Genomic DNA, 22,444 nt, shown 5'->3' with positions numbered 1-22,444 from the left:
CATTTGGGGAGAGGAAATGTCCTCCTCCCCTACTATGGCTGGAGGCCATATTAGACAGCACAAGCCTAGATCTAATTTTCCAGGTCTGAAAACTGGAGCTATAGAATGTGTTTTGTGTGCTCGAGAATACCATAGACAAGGCCCAAAGAGCCAGGTAACCTGAGGAGATCTGGTTCAGGCTGAGGGGAAACTGATCCATCGCTGATCTGCATAGGCTGAGTAGACAGTGGGCAATATGGACGTCTCGGTGGACACCATGGAGACACAGCAATGCAGGGGCCCAAGACTCAGCCCTCTACACACGCCCACACTCTGGAAATGCCCAGGCACTTGGACTCCACGCTGGGGAAAAATGAAACTGAAAGTCTACCCTGATCACAATGAGGTTTCCACCATTTAGTAGATAAGGATAACGTTCAAAGTAGTCCTGTAGAGGAAAAGGAAGTTACACTTACTGTGCGGATTGAGATTCAAACTCATTACAAAAAGAATGAGTGAACATGACTAGAATTGAGGCTATCATGAAACAGCAAGGCTATTTTCTCATAGGCTGCCAGAAGATGTCAGGAAAAAAAGAGGGGAGGAATGGCACTCTTCTACCTAAAAGATACTCAAGAGATGTAACAAACAGATGTAATATAGAGAAGTGTTGTATTGATTGCATCTTGATTTCAACAAATAAACCATAATAGACATTTTGAGGAAATTGGAGAAATTTGTATTTTGACTGGGTTGTTAGATGATTGCTAATTTGGATGGTATTGTGGCTAAGTGGGAAAATGTCATCTCTTAGAGAATAATATAAAAAAATTAGGGGTGGGGCCGGCCCAGTGGCATAGTGGTTAAGTGTGCACATTCTGCTTCAGTGGCCCGGGGTTCGCCAATTCAGATCCAGGGTGCAGACATGGCACCACTTGGCAAGCCATGCTGTGGTAAGCGTCCCACATATAAAGTAGAGGAAGATGGGTGCAGATGTGAGCTCAGGGCCAGTCTTCCTCAGCAAAAAGAGGAGGATTGGCAGCAGATGTTAGTTCAGGGCTAATCTTCCTCAAAAAAAAAAAAAAAATTAGGGGTAAAATATCAGGTTACTTGTAGACCAATGTTCAAGCAGCTGTGTTCATAATAGACAAAAAGTGGAAACCACCCAAATATCCATCAATTGATGAATGGATAAATAAAATCTGCTATATCTAAGCAATGGGATATTATTCAACCATAAAGTATTGATTCATGCCACAACATGGATGAACCTTGAAAATACTGAAAGAAGCTAGTCACAAAAGGCCATATATTATGTGATTCCACTTACAAGAAATGTCTAGAATAGGCAAATGTATAATAGAGACAGAAAGTAGATTAGTGGTTGCTTAGGGCTGGGGGTTTGGGGAAAGTGGGTTTAACAGCTAAAAGGTTCAACGTTTCTTTTTGGGGTGATGAAAATGTTTTAAAATTGTGGTGCTAGTTGTACATATCCATGAATATACTAAAAAACATTGAATTGTACACTTTAAATGGGTGAATTGAATGGTATGTGATTATATCGCAATACAGCTTTTTTTTTAAGGAAGATTAGCCCTGAGCTCACATCTGCTGCCAATCCTCCTCTTTTTGCTGAGGAAGACTGGCCCTGAGCTAACATCCGTGCCCATCTTCCTCTACTTTACATGTGGGATGCCTGCCACAGCATGGCTTGACAAGTGGTGCTATGTCCCCACCTGGAATCCGAACTGGCGAACCCCAGGCTGCCAAAGTGCAATGTGCACAGGTAACCGCTGCGCCACCAGGCAGTCCCCCTCAATAAACCTGTTTTAAAACAAGGAAAAAGGGGCTGGCCCATGGCCGGGTGATTAAGTTCTCGAACTCCACTTTGGCAGCCTGGGGTTTTGCTGGTTCAGATCCTGGTCACAGACCTAACACTGCCCATCAAGCCATGCTGAGGCGGCGTCCCACATAGCACCACCAGAAGGACCTACAACCAGAATATACAACTATGTATGGGGATGGTGGGAGGGGGGCGGGCACTGGGGAGAAGAAGACCAAAAAAAAAAAGATTGGCAACAGATATTAGCTCAGGGCCAATCTTAAAAAAAAAAAAAGGAAAAAAGTTATGCTCTATAATTTTGTTTAAAATAATTAAGAAAAAAAGGAGCAAATATGCTGAAGTTAACATTGTTAAATCCAGGTGCTGGATATATGGGGGTTTGTTATACTTTTCTCTCTACTTTGTTTTTGTTTTTTTTTTAAGATTTTATTTTTTTCCTTTTTCTCCCCAAAACCCCCCGGTACATAGTTGTATATTATCAGTTGTGGGTCCTTCTAGCTGTGGCATGTGGGACGCTGCCTCAGCGTGGTTTGATGAGCAGTGCCATGTCCACGTCCAGGATTGGAACCTACGAAACACTGGGCCGCCTGCAGGGGGTTGCGCAACTTAACCGCTTGGCCACGGGGCCAGACCCTCTACTTCGTGTGTTTGAAAAAAGTTTCTTTCAATAAAAAAAAAAGAGGGTGGTGGTTCTAGTTTAACATCCATGCCCTTAGGCATCAATTTGAGAAGGCTTTCCCTCTCGTCTTTACTAAGTGCAAAATAAAATGGACGAAGAGAGCGTCCTCTTCTCTTTCGGGGGTACCTACATGCAGGAGACTGCCCAAGCGGTAGTAGATATTATTTTATTTCCTCTCCTACTGATAAGGAATAGAATGTCTTTGGGGAGCAGACAGGCAATGACTGGAGAACTGGGCTATGAGAAGGAATGTCCCCTCACCCTTCCAGGCCACACACAGCTAAGGGGAGCCCTGCACTCATCAGGGCAGAATCATGGAAAAGAGATGCAAGGAAGGAAGAAGAATGGAGGGAGGGAGTTGTGTTATAGTTGTGTCGAACTTGTTATAGTGTGTCTGTTAGAAAACTTTATAAAAATAAAACCCCAGAAAACAGAGAGATGTGAGATAATTGCTTTATAGAAATATTTCTATTACTTTATAAAAACAGAAAATTAATTTTTTTCAATAGGTAATATATGCGAATACATGTAACAACAAAAGCCAAGAGTTGTACAGCACTTGCCATGTTCCTTGTCCTGCTTTCTGTATAATTAACTCATTCAAGCCTTATTATAATCCCCAATTTACGGCTGAGACCATTTAAGGTGGAAAGGGCAGGGCAAGGCTTCCAGGGTCAGCTCTCAGCCTCTACACTTGACCGCCCCCCTCACCAAGACACAAAAGGGCTGTCCCCTCCCCAGAAGCCTCCACTGTTACCAGCTTCCTGGGGATCCTTCCAGAAGACAGATAATGCTTTTGCAGGCTCATTCAGCCCATTTTCCAGTCAGCAGTTTTGCGAGTGGATTCAGATGCTCCTTTCCACCACATGGTTAGTTCTGACCCGTAAACTGTGAAGGCCTGGAGGCCCCCACAGGGAGGCTCAGTCTGTTGCATTGCCACCTGTAAGCCCACGGACCCTCAAACAAGGGGCCTCTGATTTACTAGGCTTCTCCTGCTGGTCCACAGAGCAGTTAATCTTCTGCCCCCGGGCAGAGTTTGACAGCCCCCAAAGGTCCTGTGAAGTGCTCTTTTCAAAGTGAAATTCTCCATCAAATCAACTTGAAACAGACTTGGTCTGGATCCAGGTACAGACCCGCCCCCCATGCCCCCAGGCGGCAGTTGGTTACACTTCACTTCCTGGGTTTTTAAAGTCCTCTGGTGCAGGCTACGTTTTCCCTTCAATAAAACAGTGATTTAAAACCTTCATTCTTCCTTTTCTAAATCTATGCCAGGGCATAATCATGCTGTGTTCACCAAAAGATACGCAAAAATAACCGGGGGATCTGTGGCCACCCCCATGGTGGACTATCAGGTGCGCACTTTATTAGACCCATTGATTTGCTTTTTGAAAAACTTCTTTTATCCAATTAGAACTTTTTTCTTTTTTGGTGAGGAAGATTGGCCCTAAGCTAACATCTGTTGCCAACCTTCCTCTTTTTTTTTCCCCTCCCCAAAGCCCCAATACATAGTATATATCCTAGTTGTAAGTCCCTCTAGCTCTTCTATGTAGGACGCCGCCACAGCAAGGCTTGATGAGCAGTTGTGTAGGTCTGCAGCCAGGATCCAAACTGGCGAACCCCAGGCTGCCGAAGGGGAGCATGCGAACTTAACCACTCAGCCACAGGGTCAGCCCCAGAAGTATCTTTTCATTCTGCCTTTTTTTCCTCATTTGAACTTTCTTTTGATTCTTTCTAGGCATTCAGTTTACCCTTAGACATTCAGATTATTCCTTTTCTTCGATTAGTGCCCAGAGGTTCTCCTCACCTCTACCAGGGACCTCAGTGGTTTTCTGATGGTGGTAATAAAAAAGAAAGAGTTTTCTTCTTTTTCTGTAAACTCTAACTAAAAATTAAAAAAAAAATCAAAGGATAATTTCTTCTCTTGGGGCAGTGGTACGGGAAAGTTTTTGTGAGGGGAGAAGATGTAGAGTAAATTTCTAACATCTCTACAGTTTATATTAACAATATTGTTAGAAGTCTATGGGTGGGGGCCACGTCCTTTAATGTTCATTTTCTCTCTGAGTATATTTGTCACTACTAATTGCTCTGAGGAACTCAAGGGAGTTCTCAAAAGCATTTACCTGTTTCTCCAAATTGTTTTTTTTTTGTTATATTAGGAGATGAAATCAACAACCACCCTGAACCAGACCGAGCCCCACAGCAAGAGCAGCGCCTGCACAGATGAGTCAAGAGATGACCTACCGTCACCCTTTGCTTCATTTTAATGCTAAGATCTTCACCTCAGGAGGGGCTTAAGCCTTATTACCATGACATGTGATGTATGTGGAAGCGTGTTTTCCAACGGAGCCTGAAGAAGTGAATGTCTGGAGCCAGCCCTGTGGCATAGCGGTTAAGTGCGCACGTTCTGCTTTGGTGGCCCGGGGTTTGCTGGTTCAGATCCTGGCTGTGGACATGGCACCAGTTGGCAAGCCATGCTGTGGTAGGCTTCCCACATATAAAGTAGAGGAAAATGGGCACAGGTGTTAGCTCAGGGCCAGTCTTCCTCAGCAAAAAGAGGAGGATTGGCAGCAGATGTTAGCTGAGGGCTAATCCTCGTCCTCCTCAAAAAAAAAAACAAAGTGAATATCTGCCTCTCCCTTTTGAGTAGTCATTCCCCATCAGAAATAAAAGGCTCTGGTGTCTCACACTCCTGGAGAGCCACAACTTTGGAAATGATTCCACATGGGCTCCTATTTGCTGCAAATCAATTTGACTTTGTGTGACAACTACTTTTGGTGAAGGCTCTGATTTCAACTCACCAGGAAGAAGACCCACTTTGGTTCAGTAACATATTGATGTGGAATTCGTTAAGGCTGCCTTGGTCTTTCTTTCCTCCCCGCACATGGTAGGGTTGTACTTCCTGACACTTTAGAAGTAAGGTGACACCATGTGAATCACTTTGGCCAATGGAATGTGAGAGGTGAGATATATCATTTTTCAGTGAAAACTTTAAAAGCCAGCATGTGATGCCTCAGCTCCCCTTCCCACTGCTGCAACGGTTGTAGAAGAAATGTTGGCATGGAGTCTCCACCGCCTAGGTCCTTGAGTGACAATGATTAGAAGTGCTCTCTTCCAACCTGCAATGGACAATGAGAAATTAACCTTTGTTTCGTGAAGCCACTAAGGTTTGGAAGCTGTTTGTTACCATCTAGTCCCTCCTGACCGATAAAATTTAGAACAACTGTAAATAAGTAATGAAGAGCGTTGTGGATCTTTGCCTCAGCATGTAAGTTCTAAAGTTAAAGGCTGTGTTTTCTTCTGATTGTGCAATCTCAGATGAAATATCAATTCAATTGATTCATTTAGCACATATTTATTGAGGATCTACTCTGTTCAAAGCATTATTAATAAGCATAAAGTGGGGTCAGGGGGCGGCCTGGTAGCACAGTGGTTAAGTTCTTGTGCTCTGCTTTGGCAGTCCAGGGTTTGCAGGTTCAGATCCCGGGTGTGGACCTAGCACTGCTCGTCAAGCCACGCTGTGGCAGCATCCCACATAAAACAGAGGAAGATTGGCACAGACATTGGCTCAGCAAAAATCATCTTTAAGCAAAAAGAGGAAGATTGGCAGCAGATGTTAGCTCAGGGCTAATCTTCCTCAGAAAAAAATAATACAGGTAACAAAAACTTCATTTGCTTATCAGGGCTATTTATTGATAAGACTCTAAAATTCCAGATAATTCAAAACAGCCAAAATGACTTAGTATCTAAGATGCTTTGCAGAGTGCTTTTATTACAATTTCACATTACCTCTGAGCATTTTGCAGCTACAAAATTGTTAAAGGATAAATTTCCAAAAAAGGTAAAATCATGACTCTTATGCAGATATAAAATGAACGCATGTCAAAGATTTTACTTAATTCATCATTTAATGAAGAAACTGGAGATATGCTATAACTGGTCCAAAAGAGAAGTCAAAAGAACCACAGTTTCATATGGAATAAAGAAATGTTGACATGAATTTACAAAGGGACACAGAATGGGCATTATTCACTGGGCTCGGGGGTTTCAGGGATGTAGGGAAGTCAGTTTGAAGCACCATACCATAATTCGACCACAGAATTTATTTGCGTGACAATTGATAAAGTTAATTCGTATATTGGGACCCACAAAATGGAGGCTTCCAGAAAATAGAGTGGCCCAGCTCGCATCACATATCTAATCCTAAATCAGACTGCACTTACAGAAAGCACCTGTGGAGGAAGCTAACGTACACCAGTCATGACCCTCCAACTCAGCTTCAGCCAGCTCACCTCACCCCAGGAAACGTGACCTGCTGGCCTTACGCAGAGTCCCCGACCTCGTGACCAATCATGCCCTGTTTCCACGGTGCCCCTTCTAATGCTCTGTGGAACTGGCTCTCGCCCAGAATCCCTCAGGAAGAGTGCTCCACTGCTTGTGAGACACTGAATTCCCCCAATCCACGGATTATATTCTCTTGTATAAAGGGCATTGAACTTGTTGCTAAATTGGTTTAGTTTTGGCATTTGACACAATAGATAAGAATTATTTTGGGCCAACCCAGTGGTGCAGCAGTTAAGTGCACACGTTCTGCTTCAGTGGCCTGGGGTTCACCGGTTCAGGTCCCAGGTGTGGACATGGCACCACTTGGCAAGCCATGCTGTGGCAGGCATCCCACATGTAAAGTAGAGGAAGATGGGCACGGATGTTAGCTCAGGGCCAGTCTTCCTCAGCAAAAAGAGGAGGATTGGCAGCAGATGTGAGCTCAGGGCTAATCTTCCTCAAAAAGAAAAAAAGAATTATTTTGCATTGCTATCACACATCTACAAATTACAGATTTATAAAATAGCTCAAAATCAGGTAAACCAAAGAGTGTGCTTTAGATAATGCTGTTTTCCATTAGAAACACCCAGTAGTCTCTTTGGCTTATTCTAAATTTCCTTACAGAGTAAATTCTCAAAATAAAAAATAAATAAAAATAAGTAATAGTATTTGTTCAGTGCTTTCTCAGTGCTAGGCAATGTGCTAAGGCCTTTACATACATTGTCCTTAGATGAATATTATTATTACTGTTTCATAGATAAGAAAACTGAGACTAACTGGCCCAATATCTCAGTATTTAAATGAAAGTCTGACTGATTCCAAAGCTTTCAACACTTTAAAAAACATAAAGATAATGACAAAATTAAAAAAAAGAATGAACATACAGTAAAATTGACATTTTGTTGGCATATAGTCCTGTGAATTTGGAAACATGTATAGATTCCTGTGACCGTAACCGCAGTTGGGATACAGAACAGTTCCGTCACCCCAAAACCTCCCTGTGCGGCTCCTTTGTAGTCACATTCTTCCCCGACTCCCGGCAACGACTGATCTGTTTTCTGTTGCTATACTTTTGTCTGTTGAGAACATCAAATAAACAGCATCACATCACATGTAACCTTTAAAATTTTTTTTTTAGAAAATAATTATGGATTCACAGAAAGTTGCAAATTGAGCAGAGAGAGATCCCCGTACCCTTCACCCAGTTACCCCAATGCTGGCATCTTTTTTTTTTTTTTTAAGATTTTATTTTGCCTTTTTCTTCCCAAAGCCCCCCCCGGTACATAGTTGTGTATTGTTAGTTGTGGGTCCTTCTAGTTGTGGCATGTGGGATGCCGCCTCAGCATGGCCTGATGAGTGGTGCCATGTCCTCGCCCAGGATCCCAAACAGCGAAACCCTGGGCCGCCAAAGTGGAGTGCACGAACTTAACCGCTCGGCCAAGGGGCCGGCCCCCAATGCTGACATCTTACATAACTACCGTATAATATAAAATCCAGGAAATTGACATTGGTACAACCCTCACTGCAAGTTCACCGGTTTTACGTGCACTCATTTGTAGAGGCGTATACCGCTCTATACAATTTTATCACGTGTGGATTCGTGTAACCACCACCACAATCAAGATACAGAACTCTCCATCACCACAAAACCCTTGTGTCACTCTCTTATCATCACATTTTGTGGAATTCAATATTTTGAAAGCCTTTCTTTATGTGCCCCCCTTTAAAAAAACTTTAATGTAATTAAACAGAATTAATCCATTACTTTTTTGAAGTATAATATTTATTTTTCATGACATGATTATACATAGAAAGTTCAATACAAGAAAAATTTCACTCTGTTTTTTTGCTATTTTTCTTCTTTTTCTTTCATGATTATTACTGAAAATAACTTGTCACAAAGAGAGGGGTGTGTGAAAAAGTGATGATTCCAGGTGCGGGTTGTGTTATGCGGGCCACTGTTTGGAAACCAGAAGCTTGGACTTCCTCAGGCATCAAGGTGTGAATCGTAAGCAGCCTGCGACTTAAAATGAGTTTACACTCTCTTACAGCTAGAGCCAAATGGCAGAACCTTAATCATATTTCCTCTTTTTTAAAAAACAAATTTCATAATAAAAAGTATGACAGGTTAAACCTCTAAAAAATGTCATGTTTTGGGGGCCAGCCCTGTGGCCGAGTGGTCAGGTTTGCGTGCTCTGCTTTTGCGGCCCAGGGTTTTGCTGGTTCGAATCCTGGGCTCAGACATGACACCGCTCATCAAGCCATGCTGAGGCAGCATCTCACATGCCACAGCTAGAAGGACCCACAACTAAAAATACACACTATGTACTGGGTGGGGACAGGGTGCTTTGGGGAGAAAAAGGAAAAATAAAATCTTAAAAAAAAAATGTCTAGTTTTGGTAGTAAATAGATGAACTGTGGAAATGAAATAAGTTAAATTCTTTTTTTTTTTTTTTTGAGGAAGATTAGCCCTGAGCTAACTGCTGCCAATCCTCCTCTTTTTGCTGAGGAAGGCTGGCCCTGAGCTAACATTGTGCCCATCTTCCTCCACTTTATATGTGGGACGCCTACCACAGCATGGCATGCCAAGCGGTGCCATGTCCACACCCAGAATCTGAACCAGTGAACCCCAGGCCACCGAAGTGGAATGTGTGAACTTAACTGCTGCACCACTGGGCCGGCCCCATCAAATTCATTTTTTTTTTAAAGATTTTATTTTTTTTCCTTTTTCTCCCCAAAGCACCCTGGTACATAGTTGTATATTCTTCGTTGTGGGTCCTTCTAGTTGTGGCATGTGGGACGCTGCCTCAGCGTGGTTTGGTGAGCAGTGCCATGTCCTCGCCCAGGATTCGAACCAACGAAACACTGGGCTGCAGGCAGCAGATTGTGCAAACTTAACCACTCAGCCATGGGGCCAGTTCCCCATCAAATTCATTTTTAAGTTAAAAAAGTTTTTTCTTTCAGGGAAGGATTCACCCTGAGCTAACATCTGTTGTCAATCTTTCTCTTTTTTCTTTTTTTTTCTCCCCAGAGTCCCAGTACATGGTTGTGTATCGTAGTTGTAAGTCCTTCTAGTTCTTCTCTGTGAGCCACTGCCACAGCATGGCAACTGACAGATGGGTGGTGTGGTTCCGGGACTAGGAAACAAACCCAGGCCACCGAAGCAGAGCACACTGAACTTTAACCACTAGACCATCAGGGCTGGCTCTAAAAAACTTTTTTAGGGTAAATATAATTTTTGAATCTATAAAATGTCAGTGCTTCCTCTGGGCTGTTTTTTTCCCCAACCAATCAGATTTATTATTTTAAGATAAGAATAACCACAGATACCCCATCTCCAATTTCTTTTCTATTTGCTTATAAATTAAAGTAAATTTTATTCTTAAAGAAGATTGCTGCTTTGGAATTATCAGAATTCTATTTAACCATATTGACTGTAGAGGACTCTGCTTTCTTATGGAGCCCATCCACATTCTTCTTTGTATGTTGTTTCTGTCATGGGTTAATATTTATTATAAACGTGAGGATGGTTTCCATCTTTTGCTCAAGTTATCCCTCTTGCATTCTTTAGTTAGCTTAGCCTCTAGCTATGATGAATTTTTCTTCTAAGGCTGGACAGAGACATACCATTCAGCTACTGATGGCATATTTTATTTGCAGACCTTTAGATTAGAATGAGAAGGAAACTAAATACCAATGGGGAGGGGCAAGTAGGGGACATTTTTCTCCCCTCTGAAGTTTACTTTTTCATTTTTATTGACTCTTTTTATACAAAGTCACTTTTATATACAATTGGAATGGTAAGTCCAGGTGTGGGCAATTTTCAGAGCTGACTTAATTAATCCATCACCATGACTGAATAAATACATTGTTTGTGGTTTTTGGTGAATGGCTTTGCCCTGAGGTTCACAGACGTGGCTATTAACGCACAAAGTAGGACACTGATGTACCTCCTTCATGGAAGAGGAGTGTCCTCCATTTACCCCTCCAGATGGACTGTGCTCTTCCCCACTCAGGGTTGCCAGATTTAGCTAACAAAAATACAAGATGAAGAGTGACATCAGGAGCTTTCCCCACGTCCTCCTTTTCTGGTTGCTGAAGGTTGGCTGTGTCTCCCTGCAAAGCCATGGCTTTTACAGCTAGAGTGACACTCTTCTCTTGACACTACGGCCCAGGGGTGGCAATGGCTCCCTCTGTTGCTAGCCCTGGGGTGCTTAGCCATCCCTTTCTGGTTTCCCTTAATCCTGACACACCACTAAAAATGGTCCCTTCCTTAAATTCTCCTCAGTTTCCTTTGTGAAAGTGCCATATGTTTCCTGTCAGGACATTTGACACAAGGTAGTTCAGACTAGTGGAGAATACACCATGTTTTGTAAAAATATAAATTATATATTGAACCATAGAGTTATTGATTTACATAGCTCTATGTCAATGGGTTTACATAGCTTCAAAGATGTTTTAGCTTAATTTATGGTACATCTTTAACTGGAGTGAATCCTAACATCTCTGATTTTGGAGGCATTGATGATGGTTCTATTCATCCTCTATTAGATATAACTCAACAGTGAAGATTTCTGTGTATATAACATTGTCCTTCTTTTGATCTCTCCCTTGCATATATGATTATTTGACATTTATGCAATACTAATTTACTGACTTTTCCAAAAGAGATATATATATATATACATATATATATCTATATATATGTATAAGTGTATATGTATGTCTGTGTGTGTATAAAATTTTAAAAAGAGTGTGGTTAAAGCATTAAATAAATGATAAATTCATGCTGTTGAATACTACATAGTCACTGAAAAGAATGAGATAAGCCTATACGTACTAAACAGAAATAGCTTCAAGACATCTTGTTAAGTGACAAAACCAAGACTAGAACAAAAAATATAGAATCACATGCTTTGCATATATGTAATCATCAAGAGTAGACTGGGGAGGGTGAGTGTACCAGACGACAGATAGTGACCACCTTGGGAGAATGGTGTGCTTTGGAGAATGATGCTTTCACATTTTGCTCCCTATACTTACTTATTATAAAGGGTTCTTGTGTGTCTTTTGCAATACATCTTTTGTGTTCATCCATGCTTTCTCCTAAAACCTCACCAAAATGACAGTAAAGACATAGAGACAACAAAGGGTGAATAGAACAGAGAGGCCACAATAGTGGATTAGAGACATCAGTGAAATTTTGGAAAGTTAAAAGTGGAGGATAAGTGGTAACCAAATTATTAGAACAGTGAAAACTGAAGCCTATGTCTCTGCAGAGGTAGTTGCCAATGAGAAGCAAACTGATTCATGTCCCAGTCCACCTGAGAGACCGAGAAGTTAGAGACACCATGTACCTTCAAAGGAGGGGCACGAGGACCAAGATGGCAGCGTGAGTAGTCTTCTTTGTCTCTCCCCCTTTGAATCTACAACTAATTGGACATTCATCGCTTCACAAAGGATATCCATATAGCATCTCAGGACGCCTGAGAGACCTGTGCTGCTATACATCAGAAGGCAGATGGACTTCACCCCAGGAGGAGGTGGAGATAGGCGAAAACTCTCTGACCCCCACCCCTGAACAGCCTACTACCTACAAGCGGCTTTCTTCCAGCGGATGCCCCCAGAACATCGCCACACACCAAGGGCAGGAGGGTGCGCACACCAGAGGAGCGATGGTGGAAACAGGTGACCACAGCCCTACCTAAGCCCACCGCAATTGCACATAAACCTAGGGGGAAACTCCACAGTTCTACACGGAGGCAGCATGGAAAACCTCTATTCGCCATTAGTGGAGAGGCCCCACCCAGCATCCACAATGCCAGGAGGCTCCCGGAGAGAATCCTGAACAGGACAGCAGCCCGCCAGCTGCCGCCACCAGCCTCAAGGACTGCGGCTGTCACCCGGGGGGTTCGGGGCTACCGGAGATCTCCTGGGAGAGGACTGGGGCTGGGTGGAGTTCCAGCGGTCGGCTCCGTGGCCCAGGGGGAATCTTCAGGCTTCTGTCCCGGCAGCAGGCAAAGCCTCTACCTGCCATTAGTGGAGAGGTCCCGCCCAGCATCCACAATGCCGGGAGGCTCCCAGAGAGAATCCCGAATCGGGCAGCAGCCAGCCAGCTGCCTCCGCCGGTCTCACAGACTGCGGCTGTCGCCCGGTCGGGGAACGGGGCTACCAGAGATCTCCTGGGAGAGGACTGGGGCTGGGTGGAGTTACAGTGTCCAGATCTGCAGCCCAGGGGGAAACTTCAGGCTTCCGTCCCAGCAGCAGGCAAGGCCTCTACCCGCCATTAGTGGAGAGGCCCCGCCCAGCATTCAGAACACCGGGAGGGTCCCGAAGAGGAGAATCCCAGGCAGGGCAGCAGCCGGCCAGCTGCCACTGAGCTCACAGTCTCCAGATGTCACCCAGACAGGGCAACGGGCTCCCAGAGATCCTGGGGGAGAGGACTGGGGCTGAGAGGAGTTCCAGTGGCCCGGCTCCGTGGCCCAGGGGGAAACTCTACAGTCTCACAGCAGCCTCAGCGAAAACCTCTTCACAGCACTAGTAGAGAGCCCCCGCCCAGCAACCACAAGGCTGGAAGACCCTGGGACAAAAGTAGCATAGCTAGGTTAGCTAACCACAGACTGCAGAAGATGCCCGTAGCTCTGCTGTGACCTATAGTGGACAAGTGAGATTTTGTGGGCGCCAACAGTGACAGAGCTGCAAATATGGGTGATCCTGCCCCTGGCTGCTGGGAAAGCCTATAATACTGCTGCGCACCCTACGGAGGGAGCACGTCTAGCTGGTCTGCAAAAGTAGGCACCAGCAGCCTGAAACCCCCTTGTGACTGCCCCCACAGCTGAAGAGGGACCCCACAGGACCACTGTGACTATGAGGAGGGACCCAGGCCCAGTTAGCAACAGCTGATAGGGTTCCTGGTCAGTGCAGTATAAACAGCTGTTCCCCCACCACACCAGTAGAAACAAGTGGAAGCAGTAACTAAACTGTATCTCTATGCGGAGGCACAAATCTACAGCATCAAGCAATATGAAAAAATATCCAGAACAGAAGGAAAATGACAAATACCCAGAAAAGAATCCCAAAGACAATGAAATATATAACCTAAATGACGATGAATTCAAAATAGCCATCATTTAAAAACTCAATGAGTTAAAAGAGAATTCAGATAGACAACTCAACGAGTTCAGAAGCTATGTCACAAAAGAGTTTGATACTATAAAGAAGAACCAAACAGAAATACTGGAAATGAAGAACACAATAGGAGATTAAGAAAAATCTAGACGCACTGAACAGTAGGGCTGATAACATGGAGGACAGAATTAGCAATTTGGAAGATAGGAATATAGAAACGCTGCAGGCAGAGGAGGAGAGAGAACTAAGACTAAAAAGAAATGAAGAAACTCTCCGAGAATTATCCGACTCAATTAGGAGATGCAATGTAAGGATTATAGATATACCAGAGGGAGAAGAGAAGGAGAAGGGGGCAGAAAGTCTGTTCAAAGAAATAATGGCTGAGAACTTCCCAAACCTGGGGAGAGAGATGGAACTTCATGTGACAGAAGCCAATAGATCTCCAAACTTTATCAATGCAAGAAGACCAACCCCAAGGCATATAGTAGTGAAGCTAGCAAAAGTCAACGACAAGGAGAAAATAGTAAGGGCAGCCAGGCAGAAGAAAATAACCTACAAAGGAACACCCATAAGACTATCAGCAGATTTCTCAGCAGAAACTTTCAGGCTGGAAGAGAGTGGAATGATATATTCAAAACTCTGAAGGACAAAAACCTGCAGCCAAGAATACTCTACCCAGCGAAAATATCCTTTAAATACGATGGAGAAATAAAAACTTTCCCAGATAAACAAAAATTAAGGGAGTTCATTGCCACAAAACCTCCTCTTCAAGAAATGCTCAGGAACACCCTCATACCTGAAAAATCAAAAAAAAAGGAAAGGGGCTACAAAACCAAGAGCAAAGGAGATAAGTAGAAGGACAATAACAGAGAGTAGCAGCTCTCAATCAGTACAGGTTAGCAAAAGTCAAATAAAACATTAAAGATTAAAGGAAGAGAAACACCAAGAATAAATATAACCCTGTCATTTTAACCACAAACTCACAACACAAGAAAGAAGGAAAAAAAAAATCTGACAATAACAACCTAGAAGGGGAAGAGAAAAGGGATAGAAGGTTTTAATATAAGGAAATAAGAGGCTATCAGAAAACAGACTATCTCATCTATGAGATGTTCTATGCTAACCATATGGTAACCACTAAACAAATAACAAGAATAAAGACACAAATTACAAATAAGAAGACACCCAGTACAGAAATTTACATACCTGAATTAGTAATCCAAAAACCATGGGATGAGAAACAAAGGAAATGCAAGAGAACCGGAAAACAAGAGATAAAATGGCAGCGGTAGGCTGCCACATTTCAGTAATCACTCTAAATGTCCAATCAAAAGACACAGAGTGGCAGGATGGATCAAAGATCAAGACCCAACAATATGCTGCCTCCAGGAAACACACCTCAGCCCCAAAGACAAACACAGACTCAGAGTGAAGGGATGGAAGACAATACTCCAAGCTAATAATGAACAAAAGAAAGCAGGTGTCGCTATACTAATATCAGACAAAGTAGACTTCAAAGTAAAACAGATAAAGAAAGACAAAGAGGGACAGTACATAGTGATAAAAGGGACACTCCACCAAGATGACATAACACATAAATATATACACACCCAACACAGGAGCACCAAAGTTTCTAAAGCAACTCTTAACAGAACTAAAAGGAGACATCAACAACAATACAATAATAGTAGGGGACCTCAATACCCCATTAACACCAATGGATAGATCGTCCAGATGGAAAATAAACAAGGAAATTATAGAATTAAATGAAAAATTAGACCAGATGGACTTAATAGATATATATAGAACACTTCATCCAAAAACAGCAGGTTACACATTCTTCTCAAGTGCACATGGAACATTCTCAAGGATAGACCATATCTTGGGAAACAAAGCAAGCATCAATAAATACAAGAGAGTTGAAATAATATCAAGCATCTTTTCTGATCATAATGTTATGAAACTAGAAATCAACTACAAGAATAAAGCAGGGAAAGGTGCAAAAATGTGGAGACTAAACAACACACTACTGAACAAACAATGGATTATTGAAGAAATTAAAGAAGAAATCAAATCTTATCTGGAGACAAATGAAAATGAATACACGCCATACCAACTCATTTGGGACGCAGCAAAAGCAGTCCTAAGAGGGAAATTCATTGCAATACAGTCTCACCTCAATAAACAAGAAAAGTCTCACATAAGCAACCTCAAACAACACCTAACAGAATTAGAAAAAGAAGAACAAACAAAGCCCAAAGTCAGTAGAAGGAGAGAAATAATAAAAATTAGAGCAGAAATAAAGAATATTGAAACAAAAAAGACAGTAGAATGGATCAACGAAACAAAGAGTTGGTTCTTTGAAAAAATTAACAAAATAGACTAACCGTTAGCCAGACTCACTAAGAAAAGAAGAGAGAAATCTCAAATAAATAAAATTAGGAATGAGAGAGGAGAAATCACAATGGATACCAAAGAAATACAAGGGATCATAAGAGAATTCTATGAAAAACTATATGCCAACAAACTGAACAACCTAGAAAAAATGGACAAATTCCTAGACTCTTACAATCTCCCCAAACTGAATCAGGAAGAAATCGAGAATCTGAATAGACCAATCACAAGTAAAGAAATAGAAACAGTAATCAAAAATCTCCCCAAAAATAAGAGTCCAGGACCAGACGGCTTCTCTGGAGAATTCTACCAAACATTCAAAGAAGATTTAATACCTATCCTTCTCAAACTATTCCAGAAAATTGAGGAAGATGGAGCATTCCCTAACACATTCTATGAAGCCAACATCACTCTGATCCCCAAACCTGACAAGGACAACACAAAGAAGGAAAACTACAGGCCGATATCACTGATGAACATAGACGCAAAAATCCTCAACAAAATTCTCACAAACCGAATACAGCAATACATCAAAAAGATTATACACCATGATCAAGTGGGATTTATACCAGGGACACAGGGATGGTTCAACATCCACAAGTCAATCAACGTGATACACTACATTAACAAAATGAGAAACAAAAACCACATGATCATCTCAATAGATGCAGAGAAAGCATTCGACAAGATCCAACATCCATTTATGATAAAAACCCTCAATAAAATCGGTATAGAAGGAACATAATAAAGGCCATATATGACAAACCCACAGCCAACATCATACTCAACGGACAAAAACTGAAAGCCATCCCTCTGAGAACAGGAACAAGACAAGGGTGCCTACTTTCACCACTCCTATTCAACATAGTACTGGAGGTGTTGGCCAGAGCAATTTGGCAGGAAAAAGAAATAAAAGGAATCCAAATAGGCAATGAAGAAGTAAAACTCTCGCTGTTCGCAGACAACATGATCTTATATACAGAAAACCCCAAAGAATCCATAGGAAAACTATTAGAAACAATCAACAGCTACAGCAAAGTTGCAGGATATAAAATCAACATACATAAATCAGTAGCATTTCTATACACTAACAATAAACTAACAGAAAAAGAACTCAAGAACTCAATCCCATTCATAATTGCAACGAAAAGAATAAAATACCTTGGGATAAATTTAACCAAGGAAGTGAAAGATTTATACAATGAAAACTACAAGACTTTCTTGAAAGAAATTGATGACGACATAAAGAGATGGAAAGACATTCCATGCACATGGATTGGAAGAATAAACATAGTTGTAATATCCATACTACCTAAAGCAATCTACAGATTCAACCCTATCCCAATCAGAATCCCAATGACGTTCTTTACAGAAATTGAACAAAGAATCCTAAAATTCATATGTGGCAACAAAAGATGGAGAATTGCTAAAGCAATCCTGAGTAAGAAAAACAAAGCCGGAGGCATCACAATCCTGATTTCAAAACATACTACAAAGCTACAGTGATCAAAACAGCATGGTACTGGTACAAAAACAGGTGCACAGATCAATGGAACAGAACTGAAAGCCCAGAAATAAAACCACACATCTATGGACAGCTAATCTTCGACAAAGGAGCTGAGGGCCTACAATGGAGAAATGAAAGTCTCTTTAACAAATGGTGCTGGGAAAACTGGACAGCCACATGAAAAAGATTGAAAATTGACCATTCTTTTTCATCATTCACAAAAATAAACTCAAAATGGATCAAAGACCTAAAGATTAGGCCTGAAACAATAAGTCTTCTAGAAGAGAATATAGGCAGTACATTCTTTGACATCAGTTTCAAAAGAATCTTTTTGGACACCATAACTCCTCAGATGAGGGAAACAATAGAAAGAATAAACAAATGGGACTTCATCAGACTAAAGAGCTTCTTCAAGGCAAGGGAAAACAGGATTGAAACAAAAAAACAGCCCACTAATTGGGAAAAAATATTTACAAGCTACTTATCCGACAAAGGGTTAACCTCCATAATATATAAAGAACTCACACAGCTCAACAACAAAAAAACAAACAACCCGATCAAAAAATGGGCAGAGGACATGAACAGACATTTCTCCAAAGAAGATATAAGGATGGCCAATAGACACATGAAAAGATGCTCATCATCACTAATCATCAGGGAAATGCAAATCAAAACTACACTAAGATATCACCTTACACCCGTTAGATTGGCAAAAATATCCAAAACCAAGAGTGACAAATGTTGGAGAGGTTGTGGAGAAAAAGGAACCCTCATACACTGTTGGTGGGAATGCAAACTGGTGCAGCCACTATGGAAAACAGTATGGAGATTTCTCAAAAAGTTAAAAATAGAAATACCTTATGACCCAGCCATCCCACTTCTGGGTATCTATCCTAAGAACCTGAAATCAGCAATTCCAAGAGTCCCATGCACCCCTATGTTCATCACAGCATTATTTACAATAGCCAAGACGTGGAACCAACCTAAGTGCCCAGCAACCGACGATGGGATAAAGAAGATATGGTATATATACACAATGGAACACTACTCAGCCATAAAAAAGGACAAAATTGTCCCATTCGCATCAACATGGATGGACATTGAGGGTATAATGTTAAGCAAAATAAGCCAGACAGAGAAAGACGAACTCTATATGACTCCACTCATAGGTGGAAGTTAACATATAGATAAGGAGGGCTGATCAGTGGTTACCAGGGAAAATGGGGGGGTCGGGGGAGGGCAAAAAGGGTGAAGTGGTGTTCCTACAACATGACTAAGAATAATGTACAACTGAAATCTCACAAGGTTGTAATCTATCATAACCTTAATAAAAAAGAAAAAAACACACAAAAAAAACAAAGGAGGGGCACGATGTGAGATAAACATGGGAAAACTAGTGGAGAGTTTGTTAGGGAATGGTTAGACTCCTTGGACTTCTACCCCACTCCCTACACTCCAGTGATTACACCCCCCAACCTCAGCAGGAAATGGGAGCTTTGATCCGTGGAGAAATTATGCCAACGAGACTCTGGACTTAGGAGTGATAACAGGCACAACTGGAGGTGGGGATGAGGCAGTAGACAGAAAACAGTGGGACTGAGCGAAAGGCCACATACCACATGGTGACACCCCAAGCATTCTCCCCGCCCCAGTCCCCAGAATGTGGCAGGAAGGTTTATGCTCCTCATCCGCAGACTGGATAATCCTTCTTTGAAGAAGGTCCAAGAAAAAAGACCTATTGACTTTTAGGGTTGTCCAGTAAAATATCCACATTCCACTTGATTATCCTGCAGTGAAACTCACCAGTCAACAAGCACTAGTCATGTACACAGAAGTTCCAATCAGCCTTTTAGCACCTTACTGGCAGACTTTTGAGGAAAGCCTCTGAGATGAAAAAGTAGGATGAAAACAAACAAGAAAAAAAAAAGAACTCAGAAGAATCAAGGATAGTGCAAGGAGCATCCTCAGAAAGATAACTGTATCTGTGAACTAAAACAGGACGCTAAGACAATGGAATAACCAAAGAGCAAGAAAGAGCTTTAGAAATTAAAAACTATGTTGATTTAGGTAAAAAATTCAGTAGAAGGGTTAACAGATAAAGTCGAAGAATCTCTCAAAAGTGGAACAAAAAAAGCTAGAAAACGAGAGAAAAGATAAGAAAATTAGGGCAGTTTGAGAGATTCGGTATGTCATTAACAGAGATTTCAGAGAGAAGACAAAAGAGAGAGGCAGAAATTATCACATATGCTGTATTAGTCTGCATTCTCCAGAGAAACAGAACCAATAGTGTGAACACACACACACATATATATATGCTTATGTGAAAAAGCTTGTAAGAAAGTATATATAAATATGCATCCCTCACTAAATTTAAACTTGTAAATATATAAATTTATTATAAGGAATCAGCTCACATGGTTATGGAGACCAACAGGTCCCAAGAACTACAATCGGTAAGCTGGAGACCAGGAAAGCCAATGGTGTAGTTCAAGTTCAAGTCCAAGGCCAAGAGTAAAGACAGAAGACCTGTGTCCCAGACAGAAGGTAGAGAGAGTGACTATCAGGCCTTCAATGGATTGAACGAGGCCCATTCACATGGGGGAGGGCAATTTGCATTACTCAGTCTACTGATTCAGATGTTAATCTCATTCAGAAACACCCTCCCAGACACACCCAGAATAATGTTTGACAAAATATCTGGGCACCTTGTGGCCCAGTCAACCTGACATATAAAATTAACGATCACAGATACAATATAGAAACGCACTTCAGAATAAAGCATGTGAAGCGTCCTCATGAGAACAGAAAATGAAAATAACCCACACCAAGGCACAGCACTATAAAATTCCCATTAGGGATAAAAAGAATCTAAAAGTTTCCAGAGAGAAAAAGAGAGGTCACAAGGAAATCGAATGGCATTGAACTTTCAACAACACTAGTAGCTAAAAGCTAATGGAGCAATACCTTCAAAATTCTGAGAGAAAATCTTTCCAACCCAATTCTCTGCTCAGCCAAACTATTAAATATGAGGATAGCAAAAAAAGACGTTTTCAAACAGGCAAAATCTCAAAAATTTTACATCTTCATTTCAGGAAGCTTCTGGAGCATGCATGCCATCGAAAAAAGGTAATAAACCAAGACAGAGGAAGATCTGAGAGAGGAAAGAAGGATTCCAGCAAAGGAAAGAGGCAAGCTGAATTACTAGAGTGATGACAAAGAAATGTCCTAGGATGACAAAAAGTAGCAGTTGTAGAGTTCAACCAGCCCAGACAGAGACAGAAGGATGCAAGGATCCAAGAGAGATGTCTCTATTAAAAAAAAAAAAAGAAGAACTACTAGAATACTGAGAGGCTAGACCATGTTGTTGGGAGGAGAATTGGAGTAGTATAAGAAAAGTTATATATATATATATATATATATATACAAAAGTCCATTTACACAAAGTAAAACAAAATGAATAAGTAAGCAATATTTAACTCCAAGAAAAACAAAAAGAATGTGTAAAAAAAAATGTAACCAAAGAACGGTTTACTTGTGAGCAATATTTGCATTATCATTATATTATAAAAACGAAATATTCATTTAATACAAAATTGTGATTAAAATGCACAGGGAGGGAGACGTGTGTGTGTGTGTGTGTGTGTGTGTGTGTAGGGGTGATGAAAGCGTATGAAAGGCTATTAAGCCCTTATCTTCCATAGTAGGAAGTAAGTAGATAATGTCTAAAATTTTCTTGATATATAGCAACATCAAGTCACTACTAAAAATAAGGAGTTAAACATAAGGGAGAAACTGCTACCTCGGGATTGGAATGCCCTCTGCCTTTGGAGAACCTAGTTCTGAGGCTGAGTACTTACTGTTTTTTTTTGTTGTCGTTGCTATTTGTTTGTTGTTATAAGTTTTGTAGTATTAGTTGACCTTTCAAACCATGTCTGGGTATTTTTTGAGTGACAAACAGCAGAAGGATTCTTGGTCTGATGTTGTCCAGTTTTTATATTCTTATTGCAATCCTTCACGGACATTTAGAGACTCTGCTGGCGGTTCTGCAGGTAATTCCTGGTGGAATTAGGAACAGAACTGTTGGATAGGCTTTGCTCTCCACCTGCCTCAAATGGCGTAGTGCTACAGACTGAATGTTTGTGTCCCTCCAAATTCATATGTTGAAACCTAACCCCCAACGTGATGGTATTTGGAAGTGGGGCCTTCGGGAGGTGATCAGGTCATGAGGGTAGAGCCCTCGTGACTGAGATTAGTGCCCTTTAAGAGACCCCAGAGAGATCCCTTGCCTCTCCTGCCACATGAGGATACAGCAAGGAGACGGCTGTCTATGAACCAGGAAGTGGGCCCTCACCAGATGTTGAAGCTTCCAGGGTCTTGATCGTGGATTTCCCAGCCTCTAGACTGTGGTGAGAAATAAACTCTTGTTGTTTCAGCCACCCAGTTGATGGCATTTTTGTTATATCAGCCTGGACAGACTAAGACACATAGGAAATAAAGAAAATCTTCGGCGTCTCCTTTGGCAACACTAGGTCTCTTCTGACCAACATCTAGCCCACTAGCAAGTCTTCTCAATTCTTATTGCAAAGTATGTCTC

This window comes from Equus caballus, chromosome 18 (assembly GCF_041296265.1).
Source record: "Equus caballus isolate H_3958 breed thoroughbred chromosome 18, TB-T2T, whole genome shotgun sequence".
NCBI lineage: Eukaryota > Metazoa > Chordata > Mammalia > Perissodactyla > Equidae > Equus > Equus caballus.
Note: the sequence above shows the minus strand (reverse complement) of the source record.